Here is a 12,093-nt window from a genome sequence, read left to right as displayed (position 1 = left end):
TTGCTTTCAAAGACATGATCTTTTCCTTTTAGGGGTCCAGTTCCCATCCCCCCATCACTATGTTGGCTTTTTTGAGTTCAGCTGAGGCATAATAGATTTTGCTACAACCCCTGATTTTTAGCCCTCATTCTGAGTTTTTTGTTTCAAGTGTGTTTCTTGTAAACAAACAAACATATTGTTGAATTCTGCTTTCTAATACATTCTGCTATCCTCTTCTATTTTCTGGGTGAGTTTTTCATATTCACATTCACAATTATTATTGTTAATTGTGTTACTTCTCTCATCTTTTTCTCTTTCCTCTCTTTGTTCCTCACCTCTTTTCTTTATTTCCTTTTAATCTCTTCTTAGGATTTATCCTTCCTAAATCTATCCTTCTTATTCCCCTTTTCCTCTCTCCCTGTTCCTTTTGGTTTCCCTGTTGAGGTGAGAGTGTGTGTGTGTGTGTGTGTGTGTGTGTGTGTGTGTGTGTCTGTGTGTGTCTGTGTCTGTGTAGTCTTGGACCAGTTCAGATTAAAATGAAGTTCAAATAACACCTACTCCCCTCACCCCTTCTTCATTAATATATTCTGCTTGCATACTCTGATTATGTGAAATCATAAATTCTTCTATTCTTCTTCCCCCTTTCTTTACTCTATTGTATATTTCCCTCCCTCCCTCCTTTTCCTTTATTCTTTTAGGAACAAAACATAACAAAACCACTGCCAGGCCCTCTTTTATTTGATCCTTTCTATGCCCCCAGATGACATTGAGTTCTGAAGGGATACTTGGTATCATTCCTCCACTCTCAAAATGTAAATGGTTCATCCTTATAAAGTCTCTTCCAATTATTCTCTTGTATTTACCTTTTTATGGTCCTCTTGACTCCTGTGTTTATATTTCAAAGTTGTTGTTTTTTTTTTTTTTTTACTCAACTCTGGTCTTATCAAGAATTCCAAGAAGTCTTCTTTCATTAGAAATTCTAAAAGAATTCTTGGAAGTGCTCTATTTTATTAGAGATCCATTTCTTCTGCATAGGATTCTACTCCATTTTGCTAGGTGAGTTATTCTTTGTTGTAAGCCTTTATCTTTTGTTTTTTTAATCTTTTATAGTTGATTCTGCTAAATCATGTGTGATCCTGACTTCAGGTCCTTTTTCTTTCTGGCTCTTTGCAGTATTTTTCTTTGACGTTGATGCCCTGAGAAATTTTGCATATAATGTTCCTGGGTATTTTCATTTTGGAGTGTCTTTCAAGAGGCACCCAGCAGATTCTTTCTATTTCCACTTTTCCCTCTAGTTCTAAGAGGTTTGGGAGTTTTTTGTTATGATTACTTGAAATATGATATTCAGGCTTTTTTGTTATGGTTTCAGGTAGTCCAATGATTCTTAAATAATAATTAGCATTTATATAGTGCTTTAATGTTTGCAGAGCACTTTGCCTATGTTACTCATTGATCCCCACAACTACCTTATGAAGTAGGTCCTATTATTATCCATATTTTTGACATGAGGAAACTGAAGCTATGAAGTGACTTGATAATTATCTAAGGTGGAATTTGAACTCAGGTCTTCCTCACTCCTGGGCATCTAGGTGACACAGTAGGGAGAGTACTGGGCCTAGAGTCAGGAAGACTCATCTTTGTAAGTTCAAATCCAGCCTCAGACCCTTACTAGCTGGGTAACCCTGGGCAAGTCACTTAACTCTGTTTGCTTCAGTTTCCTCATCTATAAAGTGAGCTAGAGAAGGAACCACTCCACTGTCTCTCCAGTATCTCTGCCAAGAAAACCCCAGATGGGGCCATGAAAAGTCAGACACAACTAAAATGACGCAACAACAACTTCCTGACTCCAAACTTCAGCATTGTGCCATCCTTGCTCAGTTTTCCAGTTCTGATATGGATACCTTCCATTTCTTTCTATTTTTAAAACAAAGTCACTCCTTTGACTTTGTTTTAATATTTCTTGTTGCTTCACGGAATCATTAACTGCCATTTGGCCCATTCTAATTCTTAGAGAGTCTGTTATTTTGTTAATGTTTTGTTCTTTTTTTTTTGGCTTCTTGGTAAGGCAATCAGGGTTAAGTGACTTGCCCAGGGTCACACAGCTAGTAAGTGTCAAGTGTCTGAGGCTGGATTTGAGCTCAGGTCCTCCTGACTCCAAAGTCAGAGTTCTATCCACTGTGCCACCCAGCTGCCCCATATTTTGCTCTTCTTGTGCAAAGCTATTAATTTGCTTTCCAAGTCTTTCCTCCTTAGTTCTCTTTGCTTTTCTAATTCTTTCCTATAGCACTCTCATTTCCCTTATATTTTTACTTTAAACAAAACTCTTGCTTCATGTCTTCTATGAATTCCAGTTGTTCTTGTGTACAGACCTTTCTTTGAAATTTTGCTTCTAGGTGGGAGTTTTCTCCTGGATTTGTATCTTGAGCATCCCTGGCATCATAATAGTGATCTTTTTTGTTTGTTTTGTTTACTCATTCTTCCAACCTTTCTTCCCTGATTGGGACTTTGAGTTAATGCCAAACTCTGAGTACTTCTGGTCAAACCACTGTGTTCTTTTATGATCCTGACCTATGTTATCTGGTGTTGGGTTATGGGGTTGAGCTACAGAACTCCAAATCTGTTCTGCTCCCAGCATCTGACTCTGAGACCTTACCCCTCTTGGTTTGCAGGGGTGGGGAACCTGTGGCCTTCTAGGTCCTTGGGTAAGGCCTTGTATCTAGTCCAAGTTTTACAGAACAAATCCTTTTATTAGGGGATATTTGTTCAGTAAAGTTTGGATTCAGTCAAAGGGCTGCATTTGAGGACCTAGAGGGCCACGTGTGACCACAAGGCCGAAGGCTCTCTATCCCTGGTTTAGAGTAACAGAGCTATCTATAGCCTTCGTTCTGCTTCTGGGATCTGGCTCCAAAATCTCCTCTCCTGGGTTAGAGTGAGATAGCACCTTTCTTCTCACAGGGTTAGAGTGTTAGTCTTGTGGCCCACTAATGTTCCAAGGGTCTGGCTCTGAGATTCCCTCTCCTCAGTCAAAGTGACAGCCCCTGCACTGGGTAACTAAGGCATAGATTAAACATTACCTCTATGGCCCTAGTCTTTGTTTGGGGTCTGAGGACAAGTTTCCATCTCCAGGGTTAGAATCACGGTGCTGTCTGTAGGAGTATGTGGGAGCCAGCTAGATTGTTAAATTTTCATTGTGAGCATTTAAACTTTGGAGATTAGCAAATGCTACAAATCAGGGCTCCAGTTATCATTTTGTTGATTTCTAGACTTAAGAAAGTGATAGAGAAGATGTTAATAAGGCAGATTAAATTTAAAAGTGTGTCATGTGTCTTCCCCACCCCCCCAGAGAGTTGGTTGTTAGGACATTTACCAGCATCCCCACTCCTGTAGCGATGTAGCCCTGTACCTCAAGGGGTTGAGTCCAACATACTAGTTCCTCCATCAGGGATCAGTTACAGCATCACTGCACTCCTATTTTGATCCTGGGTTCAGAATCCACAATCCAAACCCATCTGTCCCACAGTTTCTACTCTGGTGACTTGCCTATTGGTCAAATTTGTGATCTTGTGCTAAAAAGACCTATTGTGGTTTCTCCTTAGTTTCTACCTACTCCTTAAGATTGTCGTTGGAATATTTATATGAGGTAGGGAGAAGGGGGAAGAGGGCCTAAGGTTTGTCATTCTCTCCCATTCTACCTTATTTACTCATATGTCTCATGCAATCTTTTAACTGTTGCATTAATTTATGATTTTTTAAAAATCTGCATCTCATGCCCTTTCCTGGTGCAAATACAAACTCTTGAAAGTGTGGGCCTCAACTTCCCCTTTTAACAGCATTGTATCTCACCATCTTTCATAGTGCTGATACACAATGAATATTTAGTATAGCTCACTTGGTTTACAAAGGCAAATGTTATGTAAACTTGCTTAAACTAACTTTGTTAAACTATTAATTTTTTTATTGATTTTCAAATACTTTTTTTCTAAAATGGTATTAAATACCTCAACATCAAATAGCCAAAACAAAACAAACTTTTGTCCAGTTGTGTGCAAACTGAAATAACTGAATCTGGTTAACATTTTGACTTTTTAGAGTAATTCCTCTTTAAATTAAGTATTAACAACAAGCTGCTCAAAAATATACTTTGAAAGTGTCTCTAACAGTGAAAGTCATCAACTTTGTTCTCTGTACTGAAACTGTGACAGTTTTTCCTTTTTTGGCTAGCCACAACAGAAGAAACATTAATATCCAACAAGACTTTTAAACTAGTAAACAATCCTGGAAGTAAGCTGGGATTTGAAGGAAGCCCAGGGAAAGTAGGAGGCAGAGATGAAGAAGAAGAGAATTTCAGGCATGGGAGACAGCCAAAGAAAATGCTTGGAGTTAGAAGATGGAGGTCTTGTTTGAGGAATAGTTAGGAAGCTAGTGCCACTGAATCAAAGTGTATGTGGAGGTGACTAAAATGTAAGAAGACTGGAAAGGTAGGAAGGGAATGGTTATAAAGGGCTTTGAAAGACAAACAGAGGATTTTATATTTGGTACTGGACATGATAGAGAACCACTGGAATTTATTGGGTAAGAGAGTGACATGGTCAGACCTGTACTTAGGAAGATCATTTTGGCAGCTAAGTTGAGGATGGACTAGAGTGGGAAGAGACTCGCAGAAGAGAGACTAATCAGCAGGTGATGGCAATAGTTTAGGTATGAGATGATGAGTTTGCAAGAAAGCACATGTGAGAGATATTACAAAGGTAAAATTGACTTGGGAGTCAGAGATTCTCAGGGATGATGTGACAGAGATGATCACTGAATTCATGGGAGCAGAGATCACCTAGAAGAGAGGCCAGGACAGAGTCCCATGGACACCCAGTTAGTGGGGCATGACCTAGATGAAAAGTCCAGCAAAGAAGACTGAGGAGTAGTCAGATAGGTAGGAGAACCAGGAGAGGATGGTGTCATGAAAACCTAGAGAGAAGAGGGTATAAAGGAGAAGAGGATGATCAATAGTGTCAAAACTAAGAGAGTGGGTATGATAGAGGGGGCAATCTGCTGGAGAAGATGGGATGAAACAGGATCATTTGTGCAGATGGAGGTGTTTGCTGTTGCAAGGAGAAGGGCCACTTTATTTGAGGCAGGCATATCTAGCTGAATATAATCACGGAGGACATCTGGGAGATCTGAGTTTAGGAGACAGCGAGAAGAGAAAGATCTTGGCAAATAACCTCAATTTTTTTAGTCAAATATGAGGCAAGGTCTTCAATTGAAATGATGGGGAAAAGGGTTGCTATGAGAGGTTTAAAAAATGAGAGGGAATTAACACATTCTTTATATAAATGGAAAAGAGGAAAAGGAATATAAGAGGCCAGTACTGGATCAGTTTGAGGAGTCTTTGCTCAGAGTCTAGATTCCAGTTGCAGCTGTGTTCCTGACTCAGAAATCTCCTACCAGGACATCCAGGTCCAGTTCCTGGAAAAAAGGAACACATAGTGGTTGTTCCCATTTTCTCAACCTGGAAGCTATGTTGAAGCTAACACCTGGAGAATCAGTAGAAAGAAGCAAACACATTTTGGAAATGAGAGAGAAAGAACTGTAAACAGAGAGTAAACCAAGAAGCCAAACTAAATATAATGAAGCAATACCTTCAGGCTTTCTTCTGGCCCAAGATCTGGCCATGTCATGTTCAACTGATACCAATAGCAGTGCATATCAATATGGTTCGGATGAAGAATTCTTTGAGCTTCCTTTCACATCCCAAATTATCCACGGACATTTTGAAGAAATAAAAGATTCCTTTGTCTGTTACACATTCCCATCTGCATCCCAGGCTGCTGAAGATGATTAAAGTGAAGACAAGAGCAGTGATGATAATGGTGGTGAAATCAATGATGAAACCACCTCTGACAATGATGACAACCAACATAAGGATGCTGCTGATATCCAAGAAAATTGTAAATTCCAGGATAAGGATGATGAAAATGGTATTAGCTATAATGATAATTATAATGATGGTGATAATCACCAAAGAGGCTGTTGATGGTTATAGCCAAGATGAAAAGGGCCATAACACTAATAGTGACATCCATTATGGTGATGGCAGCAAGGGTACTGACAGCCATGATGATGATGATGACAAACGTTCCAATGATCATGATAGCAATATTGATAATGAGAACCATGGTGTTACCTGCAACAGTGTTGGGGATGGGATTGATGACAACGGTGAAGACAAAAATGGGAATGGTGACAGCCTTTTTGATAAAAATAATGATGAAACAGCAATAAGGATAAAGACGATAACTCCAGTAATGGTGATAGCCATGATGATGACGATTATAAAAAAAGTTGGGGGATAGTGATAACCATTCTGATGCTGACACTCTTGAAAGTGATGATAGTGATGATGACACTGATGCTGATTTCACAAATATAGTAATATTGTATAAATATAGTAATACTGAAAATGTAGTAATACCAATGTCAGTGATAGTGATAGTGACAGCACTGAAAACAATGTTAAAATACAACTGACAATGATGATATCCGTGATTATGGTACTGCCAACAATGACAACAATGGTACAGGCATGAAACAAACACAGAACTGAAGTAGACTAATAAAAATGGTGACAGAGACACAATATATGACATTGGTGTGTCACTCTTTAGTTAGCCCTCTAATGACACTCCCTTTTTTCCTTTATTTTTTTTGGTAGCACTTGAAAAAAGGCTATCACAGACATGTTTTTGGTCAAAAGAGTATTCTCCCTCTACCTTCAACTAATTTGGAAGCATTTGCCTAGTTAGGGGAATTAATCCAACTTTATTTGGCAAGAAAACATGAATTGAGAGAACCACAAAACCATCAAAATGAGTGTTGCAGAGACAAAAAACAAGGATACCCCAAAGAAGAGAGATGAGAAGACATCCCAATTCCACTCCTTTGCAAAGGTGGGAGGTCCATGGGTGCAGCACATTGCATATTTTACAGATGTATACAATGAACTAGTGAATTTTGCTAACTTTTTTTCATCTTTCCATCTTTTTCCTCTAATATTTGTTGTATGGTATGACTCTTGTAGAGGATAGGGGAGAAATGTTGAAAAAATACTGGTAATGAAAAAAACAAACAAAAGATATCAATAAAATTTAAAAAAAACAAACAAACAAGAAACAGATGTTTGGAACAGACTCTGTGAAGAGTGGGATACCAAATCAATTAGGAAGGAATAGACGGTCTGCTTTACGGCAGTGAGGGCCCTGTTAAGAGAATATAAATTTGTGGTGGGTTTTGTGATTTCTTTCCAGCTCTATACAGCAGCACGTTAATAGAAGTCGGCTAATGATAGGAGCTGAAAGTTGGCAAGGCATTATTGTCAACAGGAAAAAGAAGCACGTGTTTCATGAGCAGAGAATAGTGTGGAATTGGGTAGGTTCACCAAGAGGTTGAGATAGGGAAGGGGAAGTGCAGATAATTGAGCCAGTGAAGGAATGAGAGCCAGGCAAAGAACAAAAGGAGAGAGAGAATAGAGGTCATGGTGAGGATGAACAAGGTTAGGCATGGTAAAGCATAGGGAAAAATGGAATGATAAAAGATTATGATAAATTATGGACACTTTGGAGTTTATGAACAAGGAAATGGAATTCTTGTAGGCCATAATCATAGCAGGGGTATGGCCAACTCTGAATGCAGTTGAACTAGAGTGGACGAGGAACTGGGAAGTTAGGGTATTTGAGTAAATATGATTAAAAACAGTTTAGCAAACTAATTCATTTAAAAAGTAGATTATATTTAGCGTCCAACACCCATAGTAATGACTTCTGCAAGGAAGTGGGGTAGGAATCTCTTGGATCTCCTCTTTGGGGCTAAGTTGGTCATTATAATTTCAGAGAATTGTTTCTATCATTCTTTCATGTTTGTAGTCAATATGTATATTATTTTCCTGGTTATACTTCCTTTTGCATCACTTCATAAACCCCATGCTTGTCTATATTCACCACATTCAGCATTTAAAATGCAGTAATATTCTATTACATTAATATACCACAACTTGTTTATTCTCAAACTGACAAGCATTTACTTTATTGCCAGTTCTTTGCTATTTTGAAAGGTGATGCTGAGTCTTTTGGTTTACAAAGGGCCTTATTAAATTTAAATTTTCTTTTTTATTAGCAGCCTGACAAACATCAACAGACATGACATTTCCCTATACAAAGAAAAAAAACCCAAAACACAAAAAAAGAAAACTGCATATGAAACTGAATCTCCACTAAGTTCAGCTTGATTTTTTTGTATATTTATTGCCAGTTTAACATGGTAGTTCCAAAATTCCCCTTCTACTGCTTAATTTTTAATAATTCACTGATGATCATTTCCTTTTTCTTCCTTTAGTATTACTATTCCCTCCAAATCCTGCTTAATCTCCCCCTAAAAAAGTCCTCCTGTGTAGCAAATTAAGTATAGTCATGTAAAACAAGCTGTCACATTGGTCATGTCTGAAAATATGTTTCACTCTGCACCTCCAGTCCATCACCTTACTTCCAAAAGGTGGGCACATGTCTTTTGGAATCATGCTTGATTGCATGAATCAGAGTTCTTAAGCCTTTCACAGTTGCTTTCCTTTACAATGTTATAGCTGCATAAATTGTCCTGGTTCTGCTCACATCACTTTGCATTAGTTCATACAATTCCTCTCAAATTTCTCTGAATCCATTCCCTTTTTCACTTTTATGGGACATTAATGTTTTATTATATTCACATATAATAATCTGTTCACTTATTCCCCTTTGTTTTCACTGGAAACTTCTTTTTATCACTGACCTCCTTGGCATATACACCTAGTAATACTCCTAGTTTTTAAATTCCTTTTCAAATTATCTTCTATTTCTTCATCCAATCACATGCTGTATCCCCCACATCAAAATGCAATTCTTTGGTAGCAAGAACTTTTTTTTTTTAACCAAGTGCCTATGGGGTAGAATTGAATTTAAAGGAAAAATACTTTAAGGAGCACTTATTGAAGGGTAGCACAGTCTTTTCATAGAACAAAACAAACAAACAAAAAACGGCTACAATTATGGAGTTGATCCATTTTGAAATTTTGGACTTCCTGTATATCAGATGATAGTTGGCATAGCTCACCTTTACTTGATTATAATCACAACCAAAGGTTTTCCAGCATTGTAGGACCTGACAGGCTTTGGTTTATATTCTTTAGAATAGCCTTTGAGAAATCAGGGTTACCAAGAAGTCAATCAAGAGAGAAGTATGTTAAATTTTTTTAAAAAAGCCTCAACCACCCAACACATGGGTACAACTCATCATTGTCCCCCTAAAACCTTCCCCAAACACTAATTTCTCTATGTTTGTTGATGGCACCATCACTCACTCTCAAACACTCACATTTCAAACTTATTTTTCTCATTGCCCACATCTAATTCAATTCAATAAACTTATTATATCACTTTGTGCAAGGTACTGGGGATTCTAATATGAAAAAAGCTCACAGAATTCCTGTCTACAATCTAAGAGGGGAACATAGAAGGAAGATTAAAACATACACAAATAAGCATAGTACAACATGGAGTGATATAAGGGCAAAAGAGACAAAGCCTCATAATGTGGGGAAGAGACCACTTGTAGCTGGTGCACATGAAGACAAAAACAAAACCATTTCTGCCCCAGGAGCAGACTGTTGGTACTTTGCACATCCTTCAGTGAATCAGATCTCAGCAAGATGGATTGGTCCTCCTTTCAGTACTGCAGATCATAACCCATCTGTGCTTTCTCATCCTACAAGATGCTTGTCTATGTCTGCCTATGGATTCTGAGAGAATAGAGTGGAGGAAAGCAGAGGTGTTAAGAACCATGGTTTTTATTAAACATGACCTTAACTATTGGTACTCAAAATGTGAGATCTTTGCCCAATGACCAGTGAAAAGACATTCAACTAGAAAAATTGAACCTTATTTCCCACAGATCAATCTAGAATATTTCTCTAGGTCTCAACATTCTGTGGGAACCAGTGTGTCACTTAGGATGTCCATTTTTTTTTCTCTCATTACATCAACATGACCAGCCCACATCCTCTTCTGATTATAGACTTCCTGGATGATAATCTTTCATGCTTCATAAAGTTATTCTCTGATGCCTCATCATACTGTTCAAGTGACTCTGGGTTCTAAATTATCATGCCCATGAAATTCAAAATTTGATAGGTTCTGTCATGCCAGAAGGATTTTGAGTATAGTTCCCCAAACAGATTGTCTGATTTACAGAAGCCAGCTTAAGTACAGAAAAGCTCATCACTAGTAGGGTAACCCCCTGGGTAATAAATTCCTTGGTCCCTGGCAACCCATGAAAAAAAAGAAAAACACAAAAAGCATTCCCCACCTTCTCCATTTTTTTGTTGCACTTTGGTTCAACTATAATGTCAAGTCTTCAGAAATAACTATTTACAACTATGTGGTACGACTGGAACAATATTGATGATTTTAAAATATTGTTCATGGGTAAAATGGAAATGTTTTGTATGATTTCAGTGAATAATGAGAATCACTATTTCTTGCCTTCTCAATGTATGGGGAAATGGCTGGAAGGAGGGAGAGAATTTGGAACTCAACCTTTTAAAAAATGGATACAAAGAATAATAAAAAGAAAATTAAAATAATGTTATTATTGGGTTTTTATCCCAGTCAGTAGTTTAGGATTGTTGAAAATGCTATGCAATTTCTCAAATTAAGTCCAATCTACTTTTTCCTCCATATTCCACTCTGGCCCCAAATCACGATTCATCTGCAGCACCTGTCCAAGTATATGCACTAATGGACACATACAATGAGCTGCCATTCAATTACATGCGACTTTCTAGATAAGAGAAACTATTTGGGTTTTCCTATGTGGATTGTTAAACTGCTCTCTTTTGAATGGTAATGGATTTTTGTGACAAAACTCAAGAGAAGTGATACCTAACTCAAACAGAAATGGGAACCATAATAAGGTTCCCTGAGAGTCACATTTGATTTAGAAAACCACATATCAATGTTATCTATATTTTACTGTATTTTCATTAATTGTGTTAAATATTTCTCAATTACATTTTAATCTAGTTCACGATACACTCAGGAATGTTGTGGGCCATATGGGGCCTGTGGGGCTGTGTATTTGATACCTCTGCTTTAGAATATGGGGCATACTGCACTCAGCAAAGCATACATTGTGAATAGGTGCATCTAAGGAACTTCAACATCTGCAAGATATGTTCCTTATCCAATGGTTCTACACTAGACATCCTCCATACGAGTGAATAGCTTCCTACTTTATGCTGTACTTGGTATACACAATCATAGGACTGTTGATTGAAGTTATTTTTGTGGTTGTACTTATCAGGGAATTTTTATGATCTAAACATATGCATGATATATCTTGTTAGAGAAGAGGTTTTAAGACTATTTTGTTTTACTCAGACTTTTATCATCAAGAAATAAACATGACAGGATTTTTACATTCTCTGCATCTTTCAGTCAGCTGTGTGACTAAAAACATGATCTATAAAAAAAATACTGCCTGTTTCCTTGTCATATTTTTATCAAGGATTCCTTAATATACATTTAGACCATTCTCATAAAGTTACATCTCTATGAGAATAGTCTTCATGTATGTATTCTCAAATGTCTTTTGGGAGTGGGGGTGGTAATAATACTACCCATGATTTTTCCCATTCACTATCTTCTCTTCATTCATAGATCTCGAACCTTATTTCTTAAGGCTTTTAAAACGGTATTGCTTTCAGCACAGACCTCTTCTCTATGTACTTGGTCTGGTTTGACTGCTCTTCTTGTCTTCATCTTCTTTAGTACACTTTCCACTTCCCAATTCAATGTATCAAGAACTGGGATGTTAAAGTCCACATGCGGTAGTTCCACTGTCATCAATGATGAAAAGAAAATGAAAAGAAATGCTTACAAATCCATTCCATATTTTATCTGTCTTTTCAGTTTAATCTATTAATGTTATTTGGATGAGATAGCTTAGCTGGGTGTCAGGCCAAACTTTTTTCAGAATCATTTGCACACCAGAATAGAGACTAGATACCTATGATTGATTAAAGGGAACTCCCAG

At 37.6% G+C, this 12,093-nt stretch overlaps 1 protein-coding gene across 1 annotated transcript in view; it reads right to left on the bottom strand.

Moving 5' to 3' along the window:
• Positions 1-10,628: 10,628 nt before the first annotated feature.
• Positions 10,629-12,093, bottom strand: part of ZHX1 (zinc fingers and homeoboxes 1) — a 40,119-nt gene continuing 38,654 nt past the window's right edge. The window contains exon 4 of the mRNA XM_027854012.1: positions 10,629-11,896. The gene's annotated coding sequence lies outside the window, so the exon portion shown is untranslated. The remainder of the gene's footprint in view (positions 11,897-12,093) is intronic.

This window comes from Vombatus ursinus, unplaced genomic scaffold (assembly GCF_900497805.2).
Source record: "Vombatus ursinus unplaced genomic scaffold, bare-nosed wombat genome assembly UNPS02010284.1, whole genome shotgun sequence".
NCBI lineage: Eukaryota > Metazoa > Chordata > Mammalia > Diprotodontia > Vombatidae > Vombatus > Vombatus ursinus.
Note: the sequence above shows the minus strand (reverse complement) of the source record. Positions and strands in the feature narration are given on the sequence as shown.